We start from the raw sequence: 13,086 nt of genomic DNA on the forward strand, positions 1-13,086 counted from the left end.
GTGGGATTGGAGCACGGGGGGGCGGGATCGGAGCACGGGGGGGCAGCCACACTCCGCCCACGCACTTCCGCCCGCTTCCCCGCACTTCCTGCTGCAGCGGTTCGGCACCACAAACCGCAGTAAAACCCGCAGATATTTTTTTTCATCTGCGGGTTTTACTGCGGGTTTGACCTCACAATGGAGGTCAATGGGTGCAGAACCGCTGCGGCTCCGAAAAAAGAAGTGACATGGTACTTCTTTTTTACCGCGGCTATTCAGCGCGGCTTTTTTTCCTGATTCCCGCATCATGTGCACAGTGGTTCCTGTTTTCCATAGGGTACAGTACACTGTACCCTGCATGGAAAACAGCTGCGGAACCGCAGCGGCAAAAACGCTGCGGTTCCGCAGAAAAAAACGCACTGTATGAACATGGCCTAAAAGTAAATCAAACCCCCCTTCATCACCCCCTTAGTTAGGGAAAAATAATACAAAAAATTAAAATGTATATATTTCCATTTTCCCATTAGGGTTAGGGTTAGGGTTGGGTCTAAAGTTAGGGCTAGGGTTGGGGCAAAAGTTAGGGTTAGGCTTGGGGCTAAAGTTAGAGTTAGGGCTACAGTTAGGGTTGGGGTTAGGGTTGGGTTAGGGTTGAGGCTAAAGTTAGGGTTGGGGCTAAAGTTAGGGTTGGGGCTAAAGTTAGGGTTGGGGCTAAAGTTAGGGTTTGGATTACATTTACGGTTGGGATTAGGGTTGGGATTAGGGTTAGGGGTGTGGTTAGGGTTATGGTTGGGATTAGGGATAGGGGTGTGTTTGAGTTAGGGTTTCAGTTAGAATTGGGGGGTCTCCACTGTTTAGGCACATCAGGGGCTCTCCAAACGCGACATAGCATCCAATCTCAATTCCAGCCAATTCTGTGTTGAAACAGTAAAATAGTGCTCCTTCCCTTCCGAGCTGTCCCGTGCGCCCAAACGGGTTTACCCCAACATATGGGGTATCAGTATACTCAGGACAAATTGGACAACAACTTTTGGGGTCCAATTTCTCCTGTTACCCATGGGAAAATACAAAACTGGGGCTAAAAATAATTTTTGTGGAAAAAAAAAGATTTTTTATTTTCACAGCTTTGTGTTATAAACTGTAGTGAAACACGTGGGGGTTCAAAGTTCTCACAACACATCTAGATAAGTTCCTTGGGGGTCTAGTTTCGAATATGGGGTCACTTGTGAGGGGTTTCTACTGTTTAGGTACATCAAGGGCTCTGCAAATGCAATGTGATACCTGCAGACCAATCCATCTAAGTCTGCATTCCAAACTGCGATCCTTCCCTTCCGAGCTCTGCCATGCGCCCAAACGGTGGTTCCCCCCACATATGGGGTATCAGCGTACTTGGGACAAATTGGACAACAACTTTTGGGGTCCAATTTCTCCTGTTACCCTTGGGAAAATACAAAACTGGGGGCTAAAAAATAATATTTGTGGCAAAAAAAAAGAATTTATATTTTCACGGCTGTTTTATAAACTGTAGTGAAACACTTGGAGGTTCAAAGTTTTCACAACACATCTAGATAAGTTCCTTAGGGGGTCTTCTTTCCAAAATGGTGTCACTTGTGGGGGGTTTCAATGTTTAGGCACATCAGGGGCTCTCCAAACCCGACATGGTGTTCTATCTCAATTCCAGTCAATTTTGCATTGAAAAGTCAAACGGCGCTCCTTCCCTTCCGAGCTCTGCCATGCGCCCAAATAGTGGTTTACCCCCACATATGGGGTATCAGCGTACTGAGGACAAATTTTACAACAACTTTTGGGGTCCAATTTCTCCTGTTACCGTTGGTAAAATAAAACAAATTGGAGCTGAAGTAAATTTTTTGTGAAAAAAAATTAAATGTTCATTTTTTTTAAACATTCCAAAAATTCCTGTGAAACACCTGAAGGGTTAATAAACTTCTTGAATGTGGATTTGAGCACCTTGAGATGTGCAGTTTTTAGAATGGTGTCACACTTGGGTATTTTCTATCATATAGTGACTTCAAATGTGATGTGGTCCCTAAAACAAAATGGTGTTGTAAAAATGAGAAATTATTGGTCAACTTTTAACCCTTATAACTCCCTAACAAAAAAATGTTGGTTCAAAAATTGTGTATGCGACAGCTGACACCCCGCAGCAATGCCCACGATCGGCACTAGCGCCGATCGTGGGCATTTAACCCCTCTGATGCTGCTGTCAGTAGTGACAGCAACATAGAGGGACATCGCGCAGGGCCGGGGGCTCCCAGAGCTCTCCCACCAGAACAACGCGATGCGATCGCGTTGTTCCGGTGTTCTGGGAGGAGTCCACAGATCCAAAATGGCCGTGGGGCTCCTTCTGGGTCCTTTGCTGAGGTGGCTTGCCGGCGCCTGCTCTCAGGAAGTACACATTTTTTGTATCACCGCATCCGTAACGACCCGCTCTATAAAACTATCCCACTAGTTAGCCTCTTCAGTGAACACCGCAAAAAAAAAAATAAAAAAATGAGGCGAAAAACAATGCTTTATCATCATACTGCCGAACAAAAAGTGCAATAAAATGTGATCAAAATGACGGATATAAATAAACATGGTACCACTGAAAACGTCATCTTGTCTCGCAAAAAAAAAAGCCGCCATACAGCATCATCAGCAGAAAAAAAAAGTTATAGCTCTCAGAATGAAGCGATACAAAAACAATTTTTTTATATATAAAATAGTTTTTATTGTGTAAAAGCACCAAAACATAAAAAAATATAAATGAGGTATCGCTATAATCCTACTAACCCGAATAATAAAGCTGCTTTATCAATTTTACCAAACGTGGAACGGTATAAACGGCCCCCCCCCCAAAAAAAAAGAAATTCAGGAATTGTTGGTTATTGTTCTTCCTGCCTCCCAAATATCTGAATAAAAAGCGATAAAAAAAGTCATGTGCCCGAAAATGGTACCAATAAAAACGTGAACTCGTCCCAAAACAAGACCTCACATGACTCTGTGGGCCAAAATATGGATAAATTATAGCTCTCAAAATGTGATGATGCAAAAACTATTTTTTGCAATAAAAAGCATCTCTTAGCCTGTGACAGCTGCCAACCACCCCCCCCTTCCCGCTATAAATACTAAATCAAACCCCCCTTTACCAACCCCTTAGTTAGGGAAAAATAATAAAGTTAAAAAAATGTATTTATTTCCATTTTCCCATTAGGGTTAGGGTTAGGGTTGGGGCTAACGTTAGGGTTAGGGTTGGGGCTAAAGTTAGGGTTAGGGTTGGGGCTAAAGTTAGGGTTAGGGTTGCGGCTAATGTTAGGGTTAGGGCTGGGGCTAAAGTTAGGGTTAGAGTTGGGGCTAAAGTTAGGGTTAGGGTTGGGGCTAAAGTTAGGGTTTGGATTGTTTACGGTTGGGGTTAGGGGTGTGTCAGGGTTAGGGGTGTGGTTAGGGTTATGGTTAGGGTTGAGATTAGGGCTGGTATTAGGGTTAGGGGTGTGTTGGGGTTAGGGGTGTGGTCAGGGTTATGGTTGGAATTAGGCTTAGGGGTGCATTAGGGTTAGGGTTGGAGTTAGAATTGGGGGTGTTTCCACTGTTTAGGCACATCAGGGGATCTCCAAATGCAACATGGCATCCGATCTCAATTCCAGCCAATTCTGCATTGAAAAAGTAAAATGGTGCTCCTTCCCTTCCGAGCTCTGCCGTGCATCCAAACAGTGGTTCCCCACCACATAGGGGATATCAGCGTACTCAGGACTAATTGGACAACAACTTTTGGAGTCCAATTTCTCCTGTTACTCTTGTGAAAATAAAAATTTGGGGGCTAAAATATCATTTTCGTGGAAAAAAAGATATTTTTTATTTTCACGGCTCTGTATTATAAACTTTAGCGAAACACTTGGGGGTTCAAAGTTCTGACAACACATCTAGATAACTTCCTTGGGGGGTCTAGTTTCCAATATGGGGTCACTTGTGGGGGTTTCTATTGTTTAGGTACATCAGGGGCTCTGCAAACGCAAAGTGACGCCCACAGACCATTCCATCAAAGTCTGCATTCCAAAACATCACTCCTTCCCTTCCGAGCTCTGCCATGCACCCAAACGGTGATTCCCCCCCACATATGGGGTATCAGCATAATCAGGACAGATTGGACAACTTTTGGGGTTAAAATTTCTCATGTTACCCTTGGGAAAATAAAAAATTATGGGCTAAAAGATAATTTTTTGAAAAGAAAAAATGATTTTTTAATTTTCACGGTTCTACATTCTAAACTTTAGTGAAACAATTGGGGGTTCAAAGTGCTCACCACATATCTAGATGAGTTCCTTAGGGGGTCTTCTTTAAAATTTAAAAGTCAAACGGCGCTCCTTCCCTTCTGAGCTCTGCCATGCGCCCAAACCGTGGTTTACCTCCATATATGGGGTATCAGCGTACTCAGGACAAATTGGTCAACAACTTTTGGGATCCAATTTGTCCTATTACCCTTGGAAAAATAAAAAAATTGGGGCGAAAAGATCATTTTTGTGAAAAAAATATGATTTTTTTTTTTTTTACGGCTCTACATTATAAAATTCAGTGAACCTCATTTGGAGGTTCAAAGTGCTCACCACACATCTAGATTAGTTCCTTAGGGGGTCTGCTTTCCAAAATGTTGTCAATTGTGGGGGGTTTCCACTGTTTAGGCATATCAGAGGCTTTCCAAACGCGACATGGTGTCCGATCTCAATTCCAGCAAATTTTGCATTGAAAATTCAAATGGCGCTCCTTCCTTTCCGAGCTCTGCCATGTGCCCAAACAGTGGTCTACCCCAACATATGAGGTATTGTTGTACTCAGAACAAATTGTACAACAATTTTTTGTGATCCAATTTTTCCTGTTACCTTTGGTAAAATAGAACAAATTGGATCTGAAGTAAAAATTTTGTGAAAAAAAGTTAAATGTTCAATTTTTTTAAACATTCCAAAAATTCCTGTAAAGCACCTGAAGGGTTAATAAACTTCTTGAATGTGGTTTTGAGTACCTTGAGGGGTGCAGTTTTTAGAATGGTGTCACTTTTTGGCATTTTCTGTCATATAGGCCCCTCAAAGTCACTTCAAGTGTGAGGTGGTCCCTAAAAAAAATGGTTTTGCAAATTTTGTTGTAAAAGTGAGAAATCGCTGGTCAACTTTTAACCCTTATAACTTCCTAACAAAAAAAATTATGTTTACAAAATTGTACAATAATGTAAAGCAGACATGTGGGTAATGTTATTTATTAACTGTTTTGCATGATATGACTCTCTAATTTAAGGGCATAAAAACTAAAAGTTTAAAAATTGCAAATTTTTCAAACTTTTCACCAAATTTTCATTTTTTTCACAAATAAACACAAGTCATATAAAAAAAATGTTACCACTACCATAAAGTGCAATATGTCACGAGAAAACAATCTCAGAATCACCAGGATCCATTGAAGCGTTTCAGAGTTATGACCTCACAAAATGACAGTGGTTAGAATTGAAAAAAAATGGCCTGGTCAGGAAGTTGAAAACAGGCTTCGGGGTGAAGGGGTTAACGTGCATTAAAGGGGATAATGTGCCCCCCATAGTATATAACACAGCCTCCCTCATAAAATGTAATGTGCCCCCCCATAGTATATAATACAGCCCTCCCCCATAGAATATAATTTAGCGCCCTCCCCCAATAGCGTCACAGTCCAGTACTCACGGATATATATTTTTTTTAAAAAAAACAACACACACAATCCTCACCTCTCCTCGTGCCCTGCGATGCTCCTGGTTCCAGTCTCAGCGGCTGCACTGCTCGGGCCCAACACACAGTGGGTGCGCGATGATATGACATCATCGTGCACCCACAGTGTCAGAGGCAGAGGGGAATGATGGGAGAGGGAGCGTCAGCTGACACGCTCTCCTCCATCATTGCTTTGAACTCTACTGGCGTCTATGACGCCGCTATAGTTCAATGCGGCGGCAGCGGGGGGAGTCGGTGCTGGCGGCAGGTGGTCCCCCCTGCTTCATGGGCCCCATAGCGACTGGGTGATGTGCCACTAGCTGGGGGAGCGGGACCCTAGGCAGCTGCCTGGTCTGCCTGCCGCTAACGCCGGCCCGACAATACAGAACTGACGTATGCCAACCTGATGCTCTCTACACTACTCACGTATTCCAACCAGATGCACTTTACACAACTCATGTATGCCATCCTGATGCACTCTACACAACTTACGTATGCCAACCTGACGAACACTACATAACTCATGAATGTCAACCTGACGAACACTACACAAATCACGAATACCAACCTGACAAACACTTTATAAAATTCACATACCATGAAACACTAGATTAATTCCAATATAAGGTCACTTGTCGGGGGTTTCCACTGTTTAGGTATATCAGGGGCTCTTCAAACGCGACATGACGCCCGCAGACCATTCCATCAGAGTCTGAGTTTTAAAACATCATTCCTTTCCATCCAAGACCTGCCGTGTGCCCAAACAGTGGTTTTCCTCGACATATGGGGTATCAATATACTCAGGAGAAATTACACAACAAATGTCGGGGTCCATTTTCTTCTGTTAGCCTTGTGAAAATATAAAAGTTGGGGCTAAAACAACATTTTTATGGAAAAAATTAGATTTTTTTTATTTTCACAGCTCAACATTGTAAATTCCTGTGAAGCACCTGGGGGTTCAAGGTGCTCACCACACATCTAGATAAATTCTATGGGGGGGTCTAGTTTCCAAAATGGTGTCAGTTGTGCGCATTTCCACTGTTTAGGCACATTAGGGACTCTCCATTTTGTGTTAAAAAATCAAACGGTGTTCCTTCCATTCCAAGTCCAGCCATGCTCCCAAACAATAGATTTCCCCCATATATTGAATATTGGCGTACTTCAGTGACGAGTGGAAATGTCATCACAGAGGTTACGCTGGTCACTGCCAGCTGTTCCCAAGCTCAGTTCACTGTGAGCCGGCCAATGAACTGCAGTAACCTTCATTATGTCACCGCTAGCACCGTGAGAATTTTCTCATGGTGCTAGCGTGATGTAATGAAGGGCGACAGGTGGTAATCTCTTTGTCGTTACCGCCCTTTACTGAAGCTGCATCCCAAACTCAGCTCAGTGTGTCCTGGAGTCATGGCTGAGCATTCACATCATGCCACTGCTCAGCCATGCAATCCAGATGTAGCAGAGCTGGACTTCTTCAAGGAACAAATGGATTGTAGTCAAACAGGTGGACAATATGTTTTGTTTTTTTTTCATTTTTACAGTATAGATGCCTCTCTATTACTAACCCCTGGGCTTGATGTCAGCTGACAATACAAAACTGACATCAACCCCCAACTTTATTACCCCACTTTCCACCGTACCAGGGCACGTGGGAAGAGGCTAAGCACCAGATTTGGCGCATCTTATGAATGCGCCATTTCTGAGGCAGCTGAGGACTGATGTTGTTAGCCTGGTAGAGGTGCCAATATCCCTGACTGCTTCCCAGGCTATTAATATCAGCCCATAGCTGCCTGTTTAACCTTTGCTGGCTAGAATTTATAGTGGAACCCTAAGTAATCTTTCTTCTGAGGCCCCCATAAACTAACCAGTAAAGACTAAGTAAACAGTGTGAGCTGTTATTAATAGCCTGTGAACCTTTTGGGATATTGTCCCCTTTCCCAAATTGGTAACATCTGCCCCTAGTGGTCGACTTTCCCTCTGCTGGTTACTAAAACTTTGCTGGAGCCCACGCCATCTCACGGAGACTAGGCGACAATGATCAGAGCTGTACTGCTTTTTCCCAGGTGCCAGTACGTGTCACACTGATGACACATGGATGTGATCCATGTGTCATCGGTATGCACATGTACAGGATGATTTGCTGTTAATAAAAAATTAATATGTAATTTTGCCCATGGACACACGATCCGTGGAAACACACTGACATGCACAGACCCATTCACCTGAATGGGTCTACGTGTATAAGTGTCTCCAGTACATGTGAAAACTGTCACCACACATACCAGACATACTGAAGTGTAAAGGAGGCCTTAAAGCAGCAGTCCCCAACCTTTTTGACCTAGAGAGCCACATTGCACTGAGAGAGGGTCACGAGCCATATTCAGCTCCGAGAGGGGGTCAAGAGCAACATCCTGCTCCTGTCCCCCTCAACGTTGCGTCAACCAAAGCCCCCTTTACAAGAATAATGATAACCGAAGCTTTTGCACAGAAATCACTCCAAAGCAGTGCACTGAGATCCAAGGGTTACAAAAAAATGCTCCAATTCAGTATTCTCCCATCAAGGACTCCCAACACACTGTCACATTCAGGTTCAAGAACTGGCTCTAACAGGTAATATCATCCCCCATACCTAAAACATCTCTAAACCCCTACAACCAGTATACAGTATGTGCATCCGGATCTGCTCTTCTGTGCAGGGCTACTCAAAAATTCACCATTTTAAGATGTACTCTTCATACCTGTTTGCTAGACCTGGAGCTAATGCACCAAGCTAGCAGACAGTCGCGAGCCACAATTCATGGACCGCGAGCCACATGTGGCTCCTGAGCTACAGGTTGGGGACCGCTGCCTTAAAAGAACCTGTCACCAGGTTTAGCCAATATATGGACATTGCCTTTCAGGGCCGATGGGTGTCTTAGGTCCTGGTCCGGGGTCTCTGATCTTCTTGTGATGACGCCCTCCTGCTTGCTTCATGGCTCCCCGGCATCACGCTCCTGCTCAGACGTACTTATCTGCCCTGTTGAGGGCAAAGTACTGCAGTGAGCAGGAAAAGGTCAGAGAGGCCCAGCGTCTGCGCACTGCAGGGCTTTGCTCTGCCCTCAACAGGGCAGAGAAGTAAGAAAGGCCGTACTGGGGGCCCACGGCACGTAAAGGGAGGCCGCCATGACGGGGTTACGTGGGACCTGGGGAGCTGGAGCAGTTAGAAGGGATACGGTGGTAAGGGGTTAACTGGGAACTTGAGGGGTGGCTTTAGGGGCATTTTTTGAAAATAAGGGGTGGAACTAGGGGACTGTGGGGAGGGGGCACATAAAAAGGGGCACGCTCCTCACGCAGGCATCCATTTTAGGTGCCTGCGTGACAAGTGAGGAATCTCTGTCACACTTACCAGAATGGACGTGGAAGCGATCCTCCAGCGTCTCCGGACGGCAGCCAGCTCCCAGGGGACAGATTGGCTGAATGCATCCGTTAACAGCCTTCTCCAGGGGACATCGGGAGCACCATCGCAGGCACCGCAGGACGGGCGCCGGCCGCGGAGGACTAGGCCTCCGGCGCGCCTAAGCCCGGACATCATCCCCAGGGCCCGGCGCCGAAATAGGAGCCCCTCTGCGGACCCTCCGGTAAGCAGCGCTGTTCCCTCCACCTCACAGCGCGGCGCCGGGAGGAATCCTCCAGTGCGGCGGGGCCTACAACGGGGGGTGGATCCTTCCTCCCCTCCTTCAGTGTCCGGGCGACGTGGGGCGGCAGGAGCAGGAGCTGGTACGGCGGCCGTCAGCATGCCCGCTGGCGCCGCTCAGCGTGGGAGGCAGCGACAGCCGAGGAGACGGGGGTCAGGTGCGGTGGCCCCTCAGCGCCGAGGATTATGCGGGCGGCAGTCGGCTGGCCCTGGCATCAGCGTGCGGCCTTCTGCAGTGCACAGCTCTGGAGTCTTCAACGCAGCAGCGCCCTCTGCTGGTGGTGGCCTGGATATTGCAAGTTCTGCGCCCTCTGCTGGTGTTGGCCGGGATTTTCCTGCAGCTGCGCCCTCTGCTGGTGATGGCCGGGATTTTCCTGGATCTGCGCCCTCTGCTGGTGATGGCCGGAACTTTCCTGGATCTGCGTCCTCTGCTGGTGGTGGCGGAAATTTTCCGGATTCCGGCAGGCGACATTCCGTCGCTTCGGTACGCAGTGCCGGGGACGTATCCGTGGCAAGGAGCCGCACATCTTCCATCGGGCGGCAGGATGCTGGCTCGGCCTTTTCCCTTTCCGCAGCACCAGGGCAGTCGACGGCATCACCGAGTCGCCAGGACACGGATACGGCCGCCAGGAGTTCGGCGGGCAACATCGCGGATCAAGCCGGTCGGGATGCAGGACACCTTCGGCTGGGAGCTGGATCTTCGGCTGCTGGGCTCACAGCACCCAGGCAGCTAGGTGAGAACATTTTCCCTATCTTTAATTTGCCAGGCATAGTTTCCCCTGAAGCTAGGAATAGTGACATTACTTCGGGAGTTGCTAGCGGGGGTATGGGTTTAATCCTTAGAGGTTTAGGGGAGCTAGCGGGCTTGTGGGGGTCCGGTCTTAGCAGGGGGTCTTTGCCGTCAGCTGCTTGGTTGGGAAATACGGGGTCGTTTGAGGGGTCTAGACAGTTGTCTGAAGTTACGGGTACATCCAGCAGTGCGGGTCCTGCGGCAGACACGGGGAGCTCATCAAGGGAGAAGGACGGAACAGCACCAGGGCCTGGGTCAGGAATTGATGCACCAGGTGAGGGAGCTTTGCAGGATAAGGAAAAGGAGGATGTACCGCAACTAGACGATGCGGCTAGGGGGGAGGTCTATGTCTGCTTCGAGGGCCCGTTAGGGGCACATTTAAAACAAGAGGTTAGGGAAAAAATCTGGAAAGGGGAGTACATAGAAATATTTTCTCTTTTACCCCTAGAGAGATTTAATTTGGATAGACCTAGAAGGGAGGACTCTAAAAAAGAAGATGAGGAGAAACGGAGATATAGGCTGATTCCCAGATCATTTTCAAATTGGCTGCAAGCTTTCGCTATTATGGCTAGCGTAATCGGGGAGAAGGCCCCGGAAAATTGCTCGGCATTATTTTGTTACTTAGATGCCATAGGGGAGGCTTACAGGACCTATGGGGGACAGGGTTGGTTACGCTATGACGAACAGTTTCGTCAGCGTAAGGCTTTTAGGCCAAGTATCAGGTGGGATCACAAGGACATAGCGTTGTGGATGAGAGTTATGGTCCCGTCCCGTTTAGGTCAGACTAGCCAGCCTTTTCACGGGGGCGCCGGGAGTTCAGGGCAGTCAGGACACTCGGCGGCTTTGCAGAAGGGACTGTGTTTCGCCTTCAATGATGGCATATGCAGATTCGGGAGCAAGTGTAAATATAGGCACGAGTGTTCAACCTGCGGGGGGGTGCATAGCGCTTCAAAATGTTTCAGGGGTAACAGGCAAAAAGTTGGAGATTCAGCTGACAAAAGGGATGACTCCGGTGCAGTGGGTCGTGATGGAGGCCTTTCTAAGTAGATACCCTGATAGGTCAGCTGCAGTTTTATTGCGCGACGGTTTTAAGGAGGGTTTCAAAATCCCTTATGTTGAGCAGGATGTTAGTTTAAAAAGAAAAAATTTGAAATCGGCGTTACAATTCCCGGAGGTCGTGTCGGAGAAGTTGAATAAGGAAGTTGCTCTGGGAAGAATGGCAGGCCCGTTTGTCGCCCCTCCGATTGCAAATCTGAGGGTGTCACCTCTTGGCGTGGTCCCTAAGAAAGAACCTAATAAATTTAGGTTAATCCATCACCTGTCATTTCCGAAGGGATCTTCGGTTAATGATGGTATTGATCCCGAGTTGAGTTCGGTGTCGTACTTATCATTCGATTCAGCGATGGAGTGGGTTAGAGCATGTGGAAAGGGGGCTAAGCTGGCTAAGACCGACATCGAAGCGGCCTTTCGTTTGTTGCCAGTTCATCCTGACAGTTTGCATTTATTGGGTTGTTTTTGGGATGGCGGCTTCTTTGTTGATCGTTGTCTTCCCATGGGTTGCTCGATTTCATGTGCTTACTTTGAGGCCTTCAGCACGTTCCTAGAATGGGTGGTGAAAGATGTGTCTGGGATACGCTCATGTTCGCACTATCTGGATGACTTTCTGTTTATAGGGCCAGCGGAATCAGCAGATTGTTCGATTTTGTTGCATACAATGGAGAGTGTGACAAAAAACTTCGGGGTGCCTTTGGCGGAGGATAAAACAGTTGGTCCGGTGACAGTGTTGAGCTTCCTAGGCATTGAAATCGACACGGTAGCAATGGAATGTAGGCTACCTGCAGACAAGGTTACCGCGTTGCGCCAAGATGTGGTTAATACGATTGGTTTGAAGAAGATAAATTTGCGCAGTTTGCAATCGTTGTTAGGGAAACTGAACTTTGCATGTAGGATCATGCCGATGGGTCGAGCGTTCTGCCGCCGCCTATCCTTGGCAACAGTAGGGGTAAAGTCCCCTTTGCATTTCATCAGGATAAAGAAAGAGTTTCGGGACGATTTGAAGATGTGGGCGGATTTTCTGGACGAGTACAATGGCAGATCTCTGTGGATTCAGCCGGTGGAAGATGCTACCTCCTTGGGCATTTTGGTGCATGTCGTTGAAATGAGTGGCTTTGGTCTTTTCTTTCATGGTAGCTGGTCAGCAGCGGCTTGGCCGGAAGAATGGAAGGAGGAGGGGTTAACAAACAACCGGCTACTGTTGCATTTGTTCCCCAGGGTAGTTGCGTTGGCCCTGTGGGGTGACAAATTGAGGAATTTGAAGATTTCTTTTCATTGTGAGCATGTTGGAACGGTGACGGCGGTAAACTCGTTGTCAGCGGCTACGCCTGCAGTAGTGAAGGTCTTGCAGCACTTGGTTTTCCTGGGTCTTAAGTTTAACTTATGGATTGTATCTGAAGTTAGCTTGTCAGCGCCTGATCCAATAGTTGTTGCTCTTTCTCAATTTCAGTGGCAGCTTTTCCGGGATTTGGCACCACAGGCGGAGAGCGCGGGCCGGGATTGTCCAGTGGAGTTGTGGAACCTGCCGCGAGGCCCGTAACAGAGTTATTTACCAAATCGCTCGCGGATTCATCTTGGTCTCATTATAATCAGGCTTGGAGCTTGTGGGAATCCTGGATGTCAAGTATGGACCAGGATATGGAGGAGGAGTATGGTTTGTTGTTGTTCTTAGGTCATCATTGGGAGGCAGGTTGGTCTGTGACACGTTTGAATAAGTTTCTGGCGGGGCTAGCCTTCAACCTTAAATGGAGGGGGGGTAAGGATATAACGAAATCCTTCTTGGTTCGGCAAGTTGTTCGGGGTTGGAAGAAAGGCTGGAAGGCTTCGGACGGGCGCCGACCCGTATCTTATGAGGTGCTCTCAGCCATTGAGCG

This window comes from Ranitomeya imitator, chromosome 4, assembly GCF_032444005.1.
Source record: "Ranitomeya imitator isolate aRanImi1 chromosome 4, aRanImi1.pri, whole genome shotgun sequence".
NCBI classification, from domain to species: domain Eukaryota; kingdom Metazoa; phylum Chordata; class Amphibia; order Anura; family Dendrobatidae; genus Ranitomeya; species Ranitomeya imitator.